The sequence below is a fragment of the Callospermophilus lateralis genome, chromosome 1 (assembly GCF_048772815.1).
Source record: "Callospermophilus lateralis isolate mCalLat2 chromosome 1, mCalLat2.hap1, whole genome shotgun sequence".
NCBI classification, from domain to species: Eukaryota; Metazoa; Chordata; class Mammalia; order Rodentia; family Sciuridae; genus Callospermophilus; species Callospermophilus lateralis.
This window is the reverse complement of record NC_135305.1, coordinates 167415894-167433467: the sequence shown is the minus strand read 5'-3', so window position 1 is coordinate 167433467 and position 17574 is coordinate 167415894. Positions and strand designations below refer to the sequence as shown.

The window sequence follows — 17574 nt, the reverse complement described above, 5'->3', positions numbered from 1 at the left end:
CATTGCTTACAAAATTTTGCCACTGTGGGCGTTCCAAAACAGTTTAAACAGATAATGCCCCTGGTTATACTTCTACCCCTTTTAAACAATTTTGCTCATCATTTGGCATTATTCATATAACAGGAATCCCATACAATCCACAGGGACAAGGCATAGTTGAAAGAGTTCATCAAACTATTAAAATGTACTTATTAAAGCAAAAAGAGGGAATTGGGAAGGTGTATATATTCCCCAAAGATAAACTTAAAATAACCCTTTTTACTCTAAACTTTTTAAAATTTGGATTCATCAGGGCTTAGTGCTGCGGTGATGCTCATTGGAGATGCTCATTGAGCTGTTTCCCTGCCCTTTCAGACTACCAGCTGATGATTGGCTCACAGCGGCCCCAGCAACATCTAGCTGATTGGCTCCTCTGTGGTGATGCTTATTGGACTGTTTCCCTGCCCTTTCAGGCCACGGAGCTGCTCATTGGGGGACTTTTTTGGCTCCGCCCATGTGACCCAGCCAATCGGCCTCAAGAGCAGGAGGATTGTGGGAGGTAGAGAGGCTGGTGGTGTAGGGAGTGGCTTGTGGGAAGCCGGTGGTGGCAGTTGGGCTCTGAGGGTTTTTTCCTGAGGAGCTGTTTTGTTTGTCGTGTGTGGTTCTAAAAATAAAGTTAGTTTCTTTTGATAAGTGGCTCCTGAATTGTGCCCAGCAAGACTGCGGTTTGTTCCTTTTTCAGGTAACCCTAAGCTGTAACAGACAGGAACAATTTATCTTGGAGTGCTTTAGCAAAAAACAGAGCAATATGCATGTAGTAAAAGAGCTCCAAAATTCTTTTCATCAGATTTCTTTGAGACTGGGCAGGATTCATCTTTTACCTATCCCCAATGGTCCCCAAGTTTGGGTCTTCTAGGTTAAAAGGTTCGCTAAGAAATTAGGGGTAGGTTTAGGGTTAGGATTAGTGTTAGGTTGAAGGTTAGGGTTAGATTTAGCATTACAGTAAGGTTTAAATTTGGTCAGATTACTTTGATACTGGGCAGGATTCATCCACTACATAGCCTTACTACATTCCCCAAATTTGAGTCTTCTAGGTGCAATGGTTCTCTGGCTGGAGCAATTTGAATTTTCATATTTCATTTCAATTTCCCCTCTAGGGATGAGTGGAAATGGAGCTAGAAATCAAACACGGTTTTTGCTAGCTGCTGGATACTTCACATACTCAATCAGTTCTCAGTGTGAACTCTCTGGTTTATTCCTTTTTGAAGTATCTGTATGCTGAAACAAACAGGAATAACTTATTTGGAGCGCTTTAGGAGAAAACAGGGAAATACCCATGTAGTGAAAGAGCTGCAATTTTTTTTTTCATAAGATTTCTTTGATACTGGGCAGGATTCATCTTTTATATTGTTCCACTATCCTCATCAAGTTTGGGTCTTCAAGATTCAACATTTCGCTAAAAGGTTAGGATTAGGTTCAGGGTTAGGGTTGGGGTTAAGCATTAGGGTTAGGTTTAAATTTGGTCAGATTACTTTTATACTAGGCAGGATCCATCCATTACATAGCCTTACTAGATTCACCATGTTTGAGTCTTCTAGGTGCAATGGTGTGATGGAAGGTGCAGTTTGAATTTACATGTTTCACTTTATACTGCCCTATAGGAATGAAAGGAAACGAAGCTGGAAATTAAACAGGGTTTGCACTAGATCCTTGAAACTTCACACACACCGTATCAGTTCTTAGTGTGCACTCTCTGGTTTGTTTCTTGATTAAGTAGGCCTAAGCTAACGTACAGAGAAACAGCCTTATCTGTGAGTACATTAGGAGCAAGCAGAATACCCATGTACTGAAATAGCTCCAAAATTTTTTTGTTAGATTTGTTTGATACTTGGCAGAATTCATCCTTTACCTAGTCCTACTACACTCCCCAGTTTTGGGTCTTCTAGGTTCAATGGTTTGCTGGCAGAAACAGTTTGAATTTTCATGTTTCACTTCATTTTCATGTTTCACTTCATATTGCCCTATAAGGATGAAAGGAAATGGAGCTGGAAATCAAACAGGGTTTGTTGTAGCCCCTTGAAATCTCACACACTCAATCAGTTCTCAGTATGCAGTCTCTGTTTTCTACCATGTTAAATTCAGCCTAAGCTAAGTAAAGAGAAACAGCTTTATGTGTGAGTGAATTAAGAGTAAGCAGGAGAATAACCACGTACTGAAATAGTTCCAAAGTTTTTTTGTTTGATTTGTTTGATACTGGTCAGGGTTCATCATTCACCTAGCCCCACTATGCTCCCCAAGTCTGGGTATTCTAGGTTCAATGGTTCGTTTGCAGGAACAGCTTGAATTTTCATTTTTTACTTCATTTTCCCCTATGGGGATGAATGGAAATGTAGCTGGAAATCAAACATGATTTGTGCTAGCTGCTTGAAACTTTGCACACTCAATCAGTTCTCAGTCAAACTCTGGTTTGTTCCTTATTGAAGTAGCCATAAGCTGAAACAGGCAGGAACAACTTATCTCAGAGCATTATAGGAGAAAACAGGGAAATACCCATGGACTGAAATAGCTCCAAAATTTTTTTGGTCAGAGATCTTTAATACTGGGCAAGACTCATTTTTTCTGAGCTCCACTATGCTCCCCAAGTTTGAATCTTCTAGGTTCAAAGGTTCGCTAAGAAGTTAGGGTTAGGTTTAGGGTTAGGGTCAAGGTTATGTTTAGCGTTATGGTTAGGGTCAAGTTTGGTAGGATTACTTTGATACTGGGTAGAATTTATCCTTTATGTAGCCTTACTGGATTTTTCTATGTGCAATGGTTCACTGGCAGGAGCAGTTTGAAATTTCAGGTTTCACTTCATTTTGCCCTATAGGGATGAATGAAAGTGGAGCTGAAAATCAAACCTTGATTCTGCTAGCTGCTTGAAATTTCACACATTCAAATCAGTTCTCAGTGTGCACTGTGTAGTTTCTTGCTTATTAAAGTATCCCAATGCAGCAATACGCAGGAATATCTTTTTCTGGGAGTGCTTTAGGAACTAGCAGGAGATACCCATGTACTGAAATAGCTCCCCCAAATTTTTCACCTCATTTCTTTGATACTTGGCAGAATTCATCCTTTACCTTGCCTTACTAGGTGCCCCAAGTTTCGTTGTCCTAGGTTCAGCAGTTCGCTGGCAGGATCAGTTTGAATTTTCAGGTTTCACTTCATTTTGCCCTATAGAAGTAAATGAAAATGGAGCTGGAAATAAAACCTGGTTTTTGCTAGCTGCCTAAAACTTCAGAGACTCCTCAGTTCTCAGAGTTCACTCTCTGGTTTACTTCATGTTGAAGTAGTCCTAGGCAGAAGAAAGAAGGGAGTGCTTCTTTTGGGATAGCTTTGGGAGCTAGCAGGGGAATACCCACTTACTGAAATAGTTCCCCCCAATTTTTCATCAGATTTCTTTGATACTGGGCAGAATTCATCCATTCACTAGCCCTACTTTGCTCCCCAAGTTTAATTGTCTTAGCTGAAACAGTTTGAATTTTCAGGTTTTACTTCTTTTTGTCCTATAGGGGTGAATGGAAATGGAGCTGAAAATCAAACACAGTTTGTTTCAGCTGCTTGAAATTTGACACCATCAGTCAAGTTCTCAGTGCATGCTCTGTAATTTGTAGCCTATTGAAGTTGCCCCAAGCAGAAGCACTCAGAGACAGCTTTGTCTGGGAGTGATTTTGGAGTTAGCAGGAGAATATCCATGTACTGATATAGCTCCCCAAAATTTTTCATCACATTTCTTTGACCCTGAGCAGAAATTATCCTTCCACCAACCTCACTTAGTTCTCCAATTTTGGTTCTCCTAGGTTCAACGATTCGCTAGCAGGAGCAGTGTGAATTTTCAAGTTTCACTTCGTTTTGTCCTATAGCGATGAATGGAATTGGACTTGCTAATGAAACACGGTTTGTTCTACCTGCTTGAAATTTCACACTCCATTAGTTCTCAATGAGGCCATCGTGGTTTGTTCCTAGTTGAAATAGCACTAAGCAGAAGGACACTGGAACATCTTTTTCTTTGACCTAGCAGGGAAATTCCTATTTACTGAAATTACTCTGAAAGATTTCTTATTGGATTTCTTTGATAGTGGGCAGGATGGAGACTTTCACCAGCTACACTTGGCTCCCCAAGTTTGTTTCCCCTAGTTTCCACTGTTTACTTGAAGGAACATTTTGAATTTCCCGGTTTCACTTCATTTTCCCATATAGAGATGAATGGAATTGGACCTGGAAATCAGACATGGTTTGTGCTAGCTGCTTGAAATTTCACACATTCAATTAGTTGTCAATGAGGGTGCTGGAATGTGTTCCTTGTTGAGGTAGTCCTAAGCAGTAGTAAGCAGAAACACCTTTTTGTGTGTGTGATCACTGTAGGAGCCAGCAGAAAAATAGCTCTAAATTTTTTTTCATCAAATTTGTTTGATACTCGGTAGCATCAATCCTTTTCCAGTCCCATCTTGCTCCCCAATTTGGTTCTTCTAGGTTTAATTATTCACTTGCAGAAACACTTTTCATTTTTAGGTTTCACTGTGTTTTGCCCTATAGGAATGAATGAATGTATTTCAACCTGGAAATAAAAAACGATTTGTGCTAGAATCTTTGAATTTCACAGCTCAATCAGTACCTAGGAAGCACACTCTGCTTTTTTTCTCATTGAAGGAGCCCTAAGCAGAAATAGTTCTCAGGCCACATGCATGAACACCATCTTTTGGGAGCGCTTTAGCTGCTAAGAGGACATTACAAATTTACTGGAATTTCTCCCCAACATTTTCAGGTGTATTTCATTCAAACTGGACAGAATTGATCCCTTTCAGCAGTCCCACATTGTTTACCAAATTGGGTTATACAGTTTCAAGAGTTTCTTGCAAGAACACTTTTTATTTTTTGATTTCACTGTGTTTTTCCCAGTAGGGATGAATAAATGGAGTTAGACCTGGACATCAAAAATATTTTCTCTAGTTCCTTGAAATTTCACAAACTCAGCCAGTTCTTAGCATACTCTGCTTTGTTTCTAGTTGAAGTAGCCCTAAGCAGAAGTAGTTTTCAGCCCAAATGCAGGAACATCTTATTTTGTGGGCACTTTAGCTGATAGCAGAACATTACCAATTTACTGAAATTTCTCCCTAAGATTTTCATATGGATTGCTTTGAAACAGGGAAGAATTTATCTTTTCATCAGTCCCACACTGCTTCACAAATTGTTTCTCCTACGCTCAATGGTTCACTTGCAGGGGCACTTTTATTTATTTTATTTATTTTTATTTTTTTCTTTATTTAGTTGTAGGTGGACACAATATCTTTATTTTTATTTATTTATTTTTATGTGGTGCTGAGGATCAAACCCAGGGCCTTGCATATTTGAGGCAAGTGCTCTACCACTGAGCCACAACCCCAAACCCCACTGAGCCACAACCCCACTTTTATTTTTTAAAAAACATATTTTTAAGTTGTTTATGGACATGATACCTTTATTTGATTTATTTATATTAATGTGGTGCTGAGGATCAAACCCAGTGTCTCACACATGCTAGGCAAGTCTTCTTCCACTGAAGTACAACTCCAGCCTAGGATACTTTTATTTTTATGTTCACTTTGTTTTGCCCTATATGGATGAATGGAATTGGACCTGGAAATAAAAAATAGTTTATGGTAGCTGCTTGAAATTCTACTGGCCACTAAAGCTCTGGATTCCTCCAGAGACTCTACTTTTAGACAAAGGAATCAGAACTCTCCTACATTGTAAAGCCCTAGGCAGAAATCTCCCTGGCCAAGGCCACACTGAAGCTAATATTGAAATACAAAGGACAGTCTCAGCAGGCTTCATAAATGGCCTAAGGGGAAAAAAAGAAAGAATACTGTCAATTTAACTTTTCCCTTGGCTACAACACAGAAGAATGACTTCAAAACTTTCTCTATCTCCCTATCAATTATAACCAGTCATTGTTAAGTATGCCTATGGCTAGTGCCCCTTACAGGTCGTTATCAATTGCAAGCACACATGACTAAGAAATTAGATGGCTGTTGTTCTTTATGGTCAGCACTTAGTGTGTCCCAGCATGTCCCAGCATGTCCCAGGCAGATGCTCCTTACAAGGGGCCAAGCTGGAGTGATCCAGGCAGAAAGGGGGCACTAGATACATTAATTAACAATTTTTATAACTCCCTGTATGGTGGGACCATCCCTGGGACAGGTTACCTGTCTGGGATTTTAGTCTTCATTCCCTCCTGACCTGCAGGAGAGATAGGGAGAACACACCCTGGCCAGGACAAGCCAAGAAAGGAGAGGGCCGACTGACCACCTGCCCCAGCCCTCCCTCGCTGGAGAAAAATCAGATGAATCAGGGAGACCAGTCAAGGCAGGATCTCGTTTATTGAGGAATAACACACAGCTAACATAAGGCACAGGACCAATCAGGATAAAGGTCAGCAGGGTGAGGAGAGTTCACATGTACAAACATTCTACAGGCAGTAGAGGGAGACATGAGCTTTCCATGAGTGCGGAAGGGTTCTGAGCCTATCCTAGAGATGGTCCAATTTTTCATCACAACCCACAGTAATGCCTTCTGGCTGATCACCAGGGGCCATATTATCCATGGCAGCCCCAAGACCAGGAAGTGAGCATCAGTCTGCAAGTTAGGTTTCCTTTTCTCCATCATAGGTTTCTATTTCTCTGATGTGATGTGCCCTACATCTCCCCCTTTTTGTTTTATTGGCAGGTGTCTGCCTTACTCAAAAGTGTGCCTGTCTTAGGTTGTGCCCCTTTGGGGATCTTACCCATCATTGACTACCACTCTGGCTCTTCAGGCAGTTCACCCGCAGGGTCGGCAGACCCAATGGGAAACCTCAAGGAAGGGAGGTGACTTAGGCCTATGAAGAAAAACCCTCTTGTCTCTGTCTTACACCTGCACATCTTGGTAGGGGCCATGGCCAACCTCATAGGGTTCCCAGTCAGTATCTTGTAAGACAGCATATAGCTGCCAGACCACCATCAATTGAACAGCTTTGGCTCAGTCCTTCAGAGAATGGAGGGGCCTTTTGATTACACAAGGTCCAAATGTAAATACAAGAATTATAGTAACCAAGGATCCTACAAAGGGGAGCAGGTAAGGGAGCCACCCATTTAGCCCAGTCTATAGAAAGCTTGATTGCAGCTCATTCCGATGGTTGTCAAGGTCCACCAGTAACCTTTTAATCTTATCTTGAACAATACCAGAGCGATTGGCATAGAAGCAGCACTCCTTCTGTAGGAACAGGCAATCCTCCCTCTCTGGTAGTTTTGGAGGACTACTGCAGCCAAGGAATCGAGTTGAGATTTCAGGTCCAAGATAGTGCTGGCAACATGGTGCATATCTTCTTTCATCTGCTGAGAAAGCTTATTGTACATCTGTAAAGAAGTACCGAGGACAGCAAGTCCAGGTCCCATCCCCATGGCCACCCCCAGACCCAATAGCAAAGGAACAGCATGAATGTCTCTTCAGGGCCTGGAAAGGGAATAATCAACAGCAGGTATGGGCAGGGACTGGTTATTAGGGAGAATCCCAATGTCAGGGAGGAGGAGAATCACAATGCAGATTCCACTCCAATTACCCAGTAGGACTCTGTACGCCATATTCCCATAGAAGAAGGCAGTACCATTAGGAGGACAGAGCATACCACCTACTGATCCGTCAAAAAACCTACTGCCTTCACACCAGAAGGTATTCAACATCCCCACATCTTGAGTGCCATTTCTAGTGAAACAGGTGACGTTAGGCATGGTCACCAAAGGCAAAGAGACTTCTGAGTGGGGTTGGAGTAGAGGGCATCTACTAGAAAGAGGCGAGGTTATATTCCACCAAATGGGAATGGCAGTAGGTTTTAATGGTCCATTATTTAAGCACAGCCAGCAGTCTTGAGCAATCTTAGGGCTTGTTACATTTAAAAGATCACATGCACTTTGTACCCCAGGGGGGGCGTTTAGGGACCAACAAATTGGCTTACCACCGCTTCCAGGACACTGGTACTCAGAATGGGACCCCTCAGAGTGGCCCATCCAGTAAGTTACACCCCTGTGAGTATATTTAGATGCTGATTTATAACAAGCAGTGTGGACCATGCCTGACTCAAATTTCATGCATGGGCATGTGGGGGGCCTTGGGGGTTAGAAGCAAGAACTGCTGGTTTGGGCCAGCAGATGCTGTAGCCAAGAGTAGTGAGGCGACTTGAGCCAGCTTCACAGACTTCAAGATCGTGGATTACATATGCCCCCCATAAGCCATTTCCACAATTATATTTGGTCCCATAGCAACGACTATTGAGAAGGGCCTTAGTGACACACTGCCTACAGGGGGAGCCAAGGATATGAAGTATGGCATCAAAGCGTGGCTCCCCAAAGCGTGTCTCCCTCAACAAACATAAGGTCTAGACCTTGTCATTACATATATGTAATCCTCCCTTCTGTAAGAGAGTCTGGAGTTCCTTATAGGCGGTGGCATCCACTGCCCCAATAATGATGTCATCCATGTAAACATATGGTATTATGTCTGATCGCCTCTGAACGGGCTGCAAGACTTGTGAAACATAATGATTACAAAAAGCTGGACTGTTAGCCATGCCCTGGGGTAACACTACCCACTCATATCATTGGTCTGGCCCCTGGAACTTAACAGAGGGAATGGAGAAGGCAAACTTCTTACAGTCCTGGGAATCAAGGGGAATAGAAAAGAAGCAATCATCAATATCAATCACAACGAGAGTCAAATCTCGTGGGATGGATGGGATCCAGGGTAGCCCTCGCAAGGGGGTACCAATGGGAATCATCTGCTCATTAATCTTTCTTAGGTCCTGTAACATTATCCATTTCCCTGTGTCCTTTTGTATGACAAATACAGGACGATTCCAAGGGCTCAGAGAGGGCCTAATATGCCCTAAGGTCAGTTGTTCTGATATCATCTCTTTTAACTTTTGTAGTTTATCTAGGGGAAGTGGCCACTGTTTCCCCCACACTGGAGGGCCTGGAAGCTATTGAATGGCGGGGAGGTAGGAACAGTGGCCTCTAGGATTGGGGGTGAGGCCTCACATTGGTTGCAGGAGTGCTCTGCCTCGATGTCTCAAAAAGTGGATCCCCCTGGTAATAGCAAAGGGGACCTGATAGGCCAAACTGTTGCTGGTACTCCTCACTCCCTTTGTGATCTGTGGTGATGAACACCTCAGCTTCCCCCCAAAATAACCTGTCCCAGCAGATTAGCTGGCAATTCAGATGCCACCAGAGGGCATTCCTCTCCCTGACTATCATCTACATCCTTCCAAGTAAGCCAATCCTTGGTTTCGTCAGACCTTGTTTCACCCACCACTCCCAATATCTGAGGTCTGGGAGTCAGCTTCCATTGTGGGGGAACCTCCTCTTTCCTTAATAGTGTCCAATCCGCTCTGGTGTCAATCAAGCAGTGGAAATTTTTCCCTGCTATGAAGATATCCATTTTTGGCTTAATTTCCAGGATTATTGGAACTGTCCAGTGGGCCCTAGGTGGGTCACTAGGCGACGTGCCTCCTTTGGTTGATGGGGCTGCAGGGCACCCCATTATTAGTTTAAAGATTTCCCCTCAATTTCAAATTTGGATTTACAATCCCTCCACCAATGAAATCCCTTTCTACACCAGAAGCAATGTGTCTTAGGTGGAGTTTGCCGGGCCTGAGGCTGTCCCTGCAGGGCACCGGGTCTTATTCGGCAGGTAGGGCACTCTCTCTTGAAGTGGCCCTGTTGACCATACCCATAACAAACCCCTTTCCTGGAACCACTAGAAGAGGCAAGGGCAGTAGTAAGGGCCTCAGCAAGTGAAGGCATTTGGGCCTGCAAGGCCACGACCAATGACTGTGATTGGTGGGCCTGAGTACCGACATCTTTAGTGGCCACTATCTACCTCCCCATAGATCTGTCCTTCATCCCCGCACAGGCTAGTTTGTGGTCTGTGGTCATCCCCTCCCAGACCAGCATCTTGACAAACTGGTCCCGAAGGGGCCGTGGGGGGAATTTCCTTTGGAGGTTCTTTTCCACCCTCTTGACGAAGATGGCAAGATCCTTGGTAGCCCTCTAAGTAATTTCTGCTACTGGGGGCTCTGAGGAGCCTTCCTCCAACTTGTTCCATGCCACCAGTCCTAAAGCCCATACCTGCTCCTGGTAGGGGGCAGGAATAGCAGCCTGCTGAAGGCCTGTGGAAAATTGATTACTGGACCCCGACGGCATCCCATAAGCTGTCACAGGAACCAGGGGATCAACAGCCTGATTCCTCTCAACTGAGCATGGCACTCCTCATTAAAAAAAAAAAAAAAAAAGCACACCATTTCAGGTACAGGGGACCAGGAAGCACAGCCTTGGTTAAGTTTTTCCAGTCTTGGGTGGTACACTGTTTGTAGCCTATGGTTACAGAGAAAGGGCTCTGAAGAAGAAGACCCTGGAGGAAGGTTTCAGCCCAGGGCGAATTAGGTCCATCCTCGGAGATGGCCTTTTTGAGTTCTTTCAAATCTTGGGCCTCTCAGGGATACCAAAAGACCAGTCTATTGCCTGCAGGGTTAGCATTTACTGGGAAAGCCATACACGATGGGAATAAGTCATTACTGGTCTTACAAGATGGCAGCTTAACTGGATTTTCCGGGTTTGCACAAGAGGGTGGGGAATTTCTGTGGGGGGAGGGGTGACAGTATGGCAGAGGCCGCTCCCCATCCCGACTGTCTACCATGTGTTCCGGGACAGGAACACTTGATGCGGAACTCAGAGGAAAGGCCAAGGATCAAAAAGGTCTAGGAGACCATTGTCAAAGTGAGGCTTTAAGCTTTTTCCTCCTGGGCAGTGAGAGGACAGACTCACTGTGACCCAAGTCGCTCCTCAACAAGGGTTTCCCAAGCTGCGTGGCCCTTTGAGGTAGGAGGAGTAGGTGTCTTAAAAGGGTCTTTGCTGCCCCTAGATGTTCTTTGAGGGCAGATAGGGTCATGCAGACCCCCAGAGTGGGGTCCTCTCCCAGGTTAATCTTCCTCTTCCTCACCAATTGTTCTGCATGATCGCAGGCTCAATCAAAAAGACTGGCAACCAGGGTGCAGTGCATGTCAAGGTTTCCCAGACCTTTTCGGCCTGGGCATCTGAGATCTCTAAACCTCAGCTTTTGAACATGAATCTCAGTGCTTTAAGAGCCACATCATCATGCTTAGTGTGAAATTGCCCCACTCTTCAGGGAGACCCTTACCTTGGAACTCGCTAGGCTTGACTCACCAATACTTTCACTTTTGGTGAACTGACTTCTTTGTGTCCCTATTCGGGAGCCAGATGCCGAGGTTTTTAGTCCTCGTTCCCTACGGACCTGCAGGAGAGATAGGGAGAACATGCCCCAGCCAGGATGAGCCAAGAAAGGAGAGGGCTGACTGACCGCCCACACCCAGCCCTCCCTTGATGGAGGACAATCAGACACATCAGGGAGACCAGTCAAGGCCGGAGCTCCTTTATTGAAGAAGCACACACAGCTAATATAAAGCACAGGAGCCAATCAGGATAAAGGTCAGCAGGGTGAGGAGAGTTCACATGTACACATATTCTACAGGCAATAAGGGGAGGCACGAGCTGTCCATGAGGGCAGAAGGGTTCTGAACCTATCCTAGAGGTGGTCCGATTTTTCATCACAATGCATGGTAACACCTTCTGGATGATCGCCAGGCACCATCTTAGCCATGTGTGGCCCCAAGACCAGGAAGTGAGCATCAGTCTGCAAGTTAAGTTTCCTTTTTTCCATCATAGGTTTCTATTTCTCTGATGTGACATGCCCTATGGTTACCTTAGCAACAGATTGCAGCAGGGCCAGGCTATCTTGATAAGGGTGGAGAAAGGGCTCTGAAGGCATAAACATTTCAATCCCTCTCCAACATCCCAGATCCAAATTGGCCTCCTTCTCTCCATCTGATGCATGCCAATCTGCACTGAATGCTTAATTCTGGCTTCACCCTGCTTCTCTGGTTCAGCTGGACTCTTGCTCCATATAACCTCTTCCAACTCATCATTCCAGCCAACCCTTATTTATTTAGTTCATCAACCCCAACTTAACTGAGGCCCCACTTTAGAACTATTTCCCAATTTCTACTTCTTAATTTTTACCTCTTTCCCTGATGGGCTTTCTCTGCTGAAGACAGAAGATCCTGAAATTCATGTGCTTTTTCCTTTCACTTCCCATGGAACTGAATGCTCAGTAAGTGCCTTGGAGAAAAGACATAAAATAGGTCACACAGACCAGGGGTAGAAGCAAGAGCATGGGCAGCCTCTGAATATCTGTCTCTGATACCACTGGTTAACAGTGAGTTCTGCTTTCCAGACATGAAGGTTAAACACCAGAGAAGTGCTAAAAAAGCAAGTTTTATTTTAAAAAGTAGTAACACAGAAATTTATCCCAGGAGGGAAAAGTGGGCGATAGTGGTGTCCTGGTATTCCAAGAAGTGGGAATGTCCTGCCCCTTTTATACATTATATACATTCTTTGTTACTCTGCCCCACCTATCTTGCTCCATCCAGTGTAAGTGACCAGGCAGTGTGAGCCAAAAAGTGGGAAGAAAATGGGGAAGGGGTAAGGGCCAAATAGAGTGATTCAGGTAGGTAGCAGCCCAGAAGGCATCAATTAACAACTTCCTCCCTGCAGGGAGGAAAAATTCCTTGGGCAGGTTACCTTAGCAAGAGGTTGGAACAGGGGGAGGAGTTTGGGGAGGAGGAGAGGGGAAGAACAGCATTTAATTTCCTTTGCTTTCCATTTAGCCCCCTTCATCCAAGGAGAACCCCCTACATGTGGGAACAGTTGAGGCTATGATACAGCTCTCATACAAAAGGGGAATTGGCAGACAGAGACCAGAGGAACCAGAGAAGGGAAAGGAAGGACTTTGCTGTTCTCTGTGTCTTGATTTCTCCAGTACTGAAATGGGGCTCTGTGCCAGTGCTGTGTCTGTTTCATCAGAAAGGTCTCCAGAAAAGAGTACTCAAGCCTAGGAGTGAGAATTTCTAAACTGTCTTCTTTTCAGATGAACTTGAACCCAACATTTGCATATTTTGAGCTCTCAATATGACAAATTTATAATTAAGAATATACCCTCTTGGTGAACCCCAAGATGGCAGATTAAAGGGAGGTTATATTTGTTGTCACCCCTGGACTCAATATTCAAGCAGCAGGAATACTGCTTCTCTGCAGAGTGGGTGAAAGAGGGATTTCATTAAACCCAATGTTGGACAGTCAGAGCTCCTTAGAGACTCAGAATTTCATTAAACAAGAAAAGGGGACAATACTGGAGCTAAGCTGCTAGCAGTAGTAGTGGTATTAGCACAGCGAGAGGGAATCCACTGACAAATACAACAGTCCTAGTGTAGAAAATCCTCAGATCAGAGCTGTAGCCTGCCCTAGGCTGATCCAGAGGCTGTACTGCACAATATGCTGATTCATGCATGAATGATGCTTCATGTTTTCCAATTGTCCATGGAAAGCCATGGCAGGAGCCTTCTTGAGGTGACCATATTGTGTCAGCAGATACAGGAACCAAGATCTGGAAAATCTGAGCTAGGCCCAACATACAGACCTGCCACATGACAGCCTGTGCCTAACAAACCAAGAGAAAAACAGGCTCAGGGAGTATTCTACCCAGGGGAATACAGATCAAAGAGGCTGGGGAGAGACTAGCTCCCTACCCCATTGTTGAGTGTGGCAATGCACAGGACAACCTGGGTGGGTCAGAAATTTGAGTGTCTGCTCAGGAGGCCAGGAAAGAGAAGGGGCAAAAAATTGGCTGCTCCACCTCATGAGGGAAACCCTGGGGAGGTTCCTGGGGTGAAGTCTCTCAGAATATATCAGCAGCTTCCAGGCTGTAGAGGTGCATCAATTTAACATCTTCAGAGAAGCACCTGGGGCCTGACTAGCTCTAAGACCTGCCTTCAGGAACTGTACCTACAGAACCCCCCTCACAGAACTCTGGTGCAATTCCACCCTGGGCATGCATTGATTTGGTCTGTGCAGACAAAACACCAGCTGACATTACTTCCCAACCCACCCCACCTCACACCATTGAGAAAGGAAGCTCAGAATTTTTTAACTTCATTGGCAACCTGGTGAGCCATACACAAAGAGAAATGGTCTGACAGCCCACAGCCACTACTCTTGTGTTCAGTTCATATTTCCAGAAGAAATGAAAAATACAATTAATAATTTCAATTCAACAAACATGTATGGAATATTTCATCCTTCAGTGACAGAAGACACTTTCTTCTCAGCACCACATAAATCCTTCTCTAAAATAGACCATATCTTAGGTCACAAACCAACTCTTATAAAGTACAAAAAAATCAAATGAGAGATAATAACTTGTATTCTATCAGATCATAATGGAATGAAAGTAAAAAATGACAAAATCATAGAATTTGCAGGGAAATGGATGGCATTAGAGCAGATTATGCTAAGCGAAGCTAGCCAATCCTTAAAAAACAAATGCCAAATGTCTTCTTTGATATAAAGAGAGCAACTAAGTACAGAACAGGAAGGATGAGCATGAGGAAAAGACTAACATTAAACAAAGACGAGAGGGGGAAGAGAAAGGGAGAGAGAAGGGAAGGCATATGGAAAAGGTAGGAGACCTTCAATGTTACACAAAATTATAAGAGGTTGTGAGGGGAAAGGAGGAGGGAAAAAAGGGAAAGAATCAAACAACAGCAGAGGAGGTAGAGAGGGAAGATGGGAGGGGAGGAGAGGGGAGGGGAGGGGAGGGGAGGGGGGATAGTAGGGGGTAGGAATGGTAGCAGAACACAACAGTCACTAATATGCCATTATGTAAAAATGTGAGTGTGTAACCGATGTGATTCTGCAATTTGTATTTGGGGAAAAAATGGGAATTCATAACCCAATCGAGTCAAATGTATGAAAGATGATATATCATGAGCTCTGTAATGTTTTGAACAATCAATTAAAAAAAAAAGTTGAAGAAGACAAACATATTCCAGTGTTGGATTGAAGCATGGGTCAGCTGCTCTCATTTGGATAGGCCCAAGAGCAGCAGGTTGAAACTGATGAAATCAGCTTCTCACTGATCTGGCAATCAAGGCTAAGAAAAACAAGCTGGTAGAAAGTAAACCTGCAGGGAGCTAATTACAGTCCAAAGAGTGATAGGATGGATCAAAAGTATCTGGTCTAAGTATAGTACAAGAGTCTGTTCAATGACAAGCCTCCTTTAGTTCAGAGAAGGCATGAAAAACGTAGGCAGGACAATGGGCAAGGGGCAAAGAAAGAGTGCAAGGAGATGAGGATCCCCTTTTCCTGGACTGTATTGCTATCTCAGCCAGTGCTGTGCCTCTCATTCAGCATTAGTACTTGCAATGGGAAAAGACAGTAAGAGGGAAGGACACCATGGTGGGGCCCTGAAGAGCACCCCCGGCAGCAAACTCAAGCTCCCATGAAATCTGAGCCCATGGATCCTGTGACTGCTCAGCAGCCCCTCACCAATAGCTTGAGGCTGAGCTGGCAGAGGAAGGGAAGTCTCTGCCTCATCTGAAGAGGAAGGTGGGCACCTGACATGCCAGGGTAAAACTCTGAGCATACTGTCTTTAGAAACATTATTCTAGCAGTGGCTAAGTATGGTAGTATATTCCTGGTGCACTTGAATTCCATAGCTCCTCTGGGCCTCACCTAAGATCTCACACTCTAACACTATTTGAAGGCCACTGTGGTTCAAGTTTCAAAACCTATTTGTAAAGAAACTTTTTTATAAGGCAATTTTTAATTTTTTTTCTTTTTGGTAAATTTTATTTTCTTTAGTTATATCTTATTTTTGATGATAAAATTGTATTTATGGGATATAATGTGATGTTTTGATACATGTATACTTTGTATAATGATCAAATCATAGTATATTCAACACCTTAAACAGTTTTCATTTTGGGGAGGTTGAGAATATTCAAAATACTCTCTATCTGAAATACATAATACTTTGTTGTTAACTATATGTACACTCTAATATGTAAAAGAACACAAGAACTTATTTTTTGTATGTGCGTGTGTGTGTGTTAAGGAGGCTTCCTTGTACTGTCTTGGATACCATAATATATAACATATATTCAAGTGAACACATTTTGGGTCACTGGGTGCTGGGACATGTACTAATATTCAATGTTTTGGACATTTCAGTTTGACTCACTGAATTATAATAAATATTTTTAAAATTGAAAAAAAAAGATATAGAAACAACAAAAAACAACAACAAAAACCCAAACAACCCAATTAATAGTAGGGCAAAGGAACTGAACAGAAGAAATACAAATGGTCAACAAATATATGAGAAAATGATTAACATCTCTAGAAATTAGACAAATGCAAATTAAAACTACATTGAGGTTCCATCTCACTCCAGTCAGAATGGCAATTATCAAGAATATAAGTAACAATAAATGTTGTTCAGGATGTGGGAAAATAGGAACTCTCATACATTGTGAGACTGCAAATTGGTTCAATTATCTGTAAAGCAGTATGGAGATTCCCATGAAAACGTGGAAGAAAATCACCATTTGACCCAGCTATCCCACTCCTTAGCATATATCCAAAAGATTTAAAATCAGCACCTGCCTGTGACACAGTCAATTCAATGTTGATAGCAGCTCAATTCACAATAGCTAAGCTATAGAGCCAACCTAAGTGCCCTGCAAGAGATAAATGGATAAAGAATATGTGGTATATATACACAATGGAATATTAGTCATAAAGAAGAATAAAATGATAGCATTTGTGGTAAATGGATGGAACTGAAAACTATCAAGCTAAGTGAAATAAGACAGTCCCCAAAACCTAAGATTGAATGTGCTTTCTGATATTTGAATGCTAACCCATTGCAAGGGAGGGTAGAGAGGGGAAGTACAGAAGTTCATTGGATTACCCAAAAGGGAATGAAGAGGTAGGAAGGGGATAGGAATAGGAAAGTTAGTATAGTGAGTCAAATAACTTTCCTATGCTCATACGTGAATACATGAATAGTGGAACTCTCCATCATGTACAACCAAAAAGTATGGTATTCAAATTGGAATGGGTTGCACTTCTTGTAAGTATAATGTCAAAAAACACCTCACCTTCATGTATATCTAAAAACAATAAATAAATAAAAATCTAGGAGTGGAGATATAGCTCAGTCAGTAGAGTGCTTGCTTCACATGCACAAGGCCTTATGATTGATACCCAGCAACATAAAAAAATATAAATTGAACTATGACCCCTAAAAGTAAAATTTGATGAACATTACTACTTTCTCTCTCAGAAATCCCTTGCCAGAACTGTGGACTTACAGAAGATTGTCTAATTTATCCTCCTATGTAACTTTTCAGCTTCTAAATGGAGAAACAATAACTAAAATATAAAAAGAAATAGAATAAACTACATTTCCCAGTATCCTTAGCAGTGAGTGATGATCACAAGATGAAGGTGGAAGCCACGAAACCTCTAGATTTTTGGTTCCTTCTTCTCTATATCCTGGCAGCTGTCTTGAGAAGGATGGCAGAATGGAAGACAAGAAGGGTCCTGGAGTATGATGGCATGGTTGATTGAGTAG

At 43.1% G+C, this 17574-nt stretch overlaps 1 long non-coding RNA gene across 1 annotated transcript; it reads right to left on the bottom strand.

Annotated features, from left to right (window-relative positions):
• Positions 1–6355: 6355 nt before the first annotated feature.
• Positions 6356–12211, bottom strand: LOC143641542 (uncharacterized). Its single transcript, XR_013155370.1, has 2 exons — positions 12120–12211; positions 6356–11334 (listed from the first exon to the last, which is right to left on the bottom strand). It is a non-coding gene; the product is annotated as an uncharacterized LOC143641542 (long non-coding RNA).
• Positions 12212–17574: the final 5363 nt, after the last annotated feature.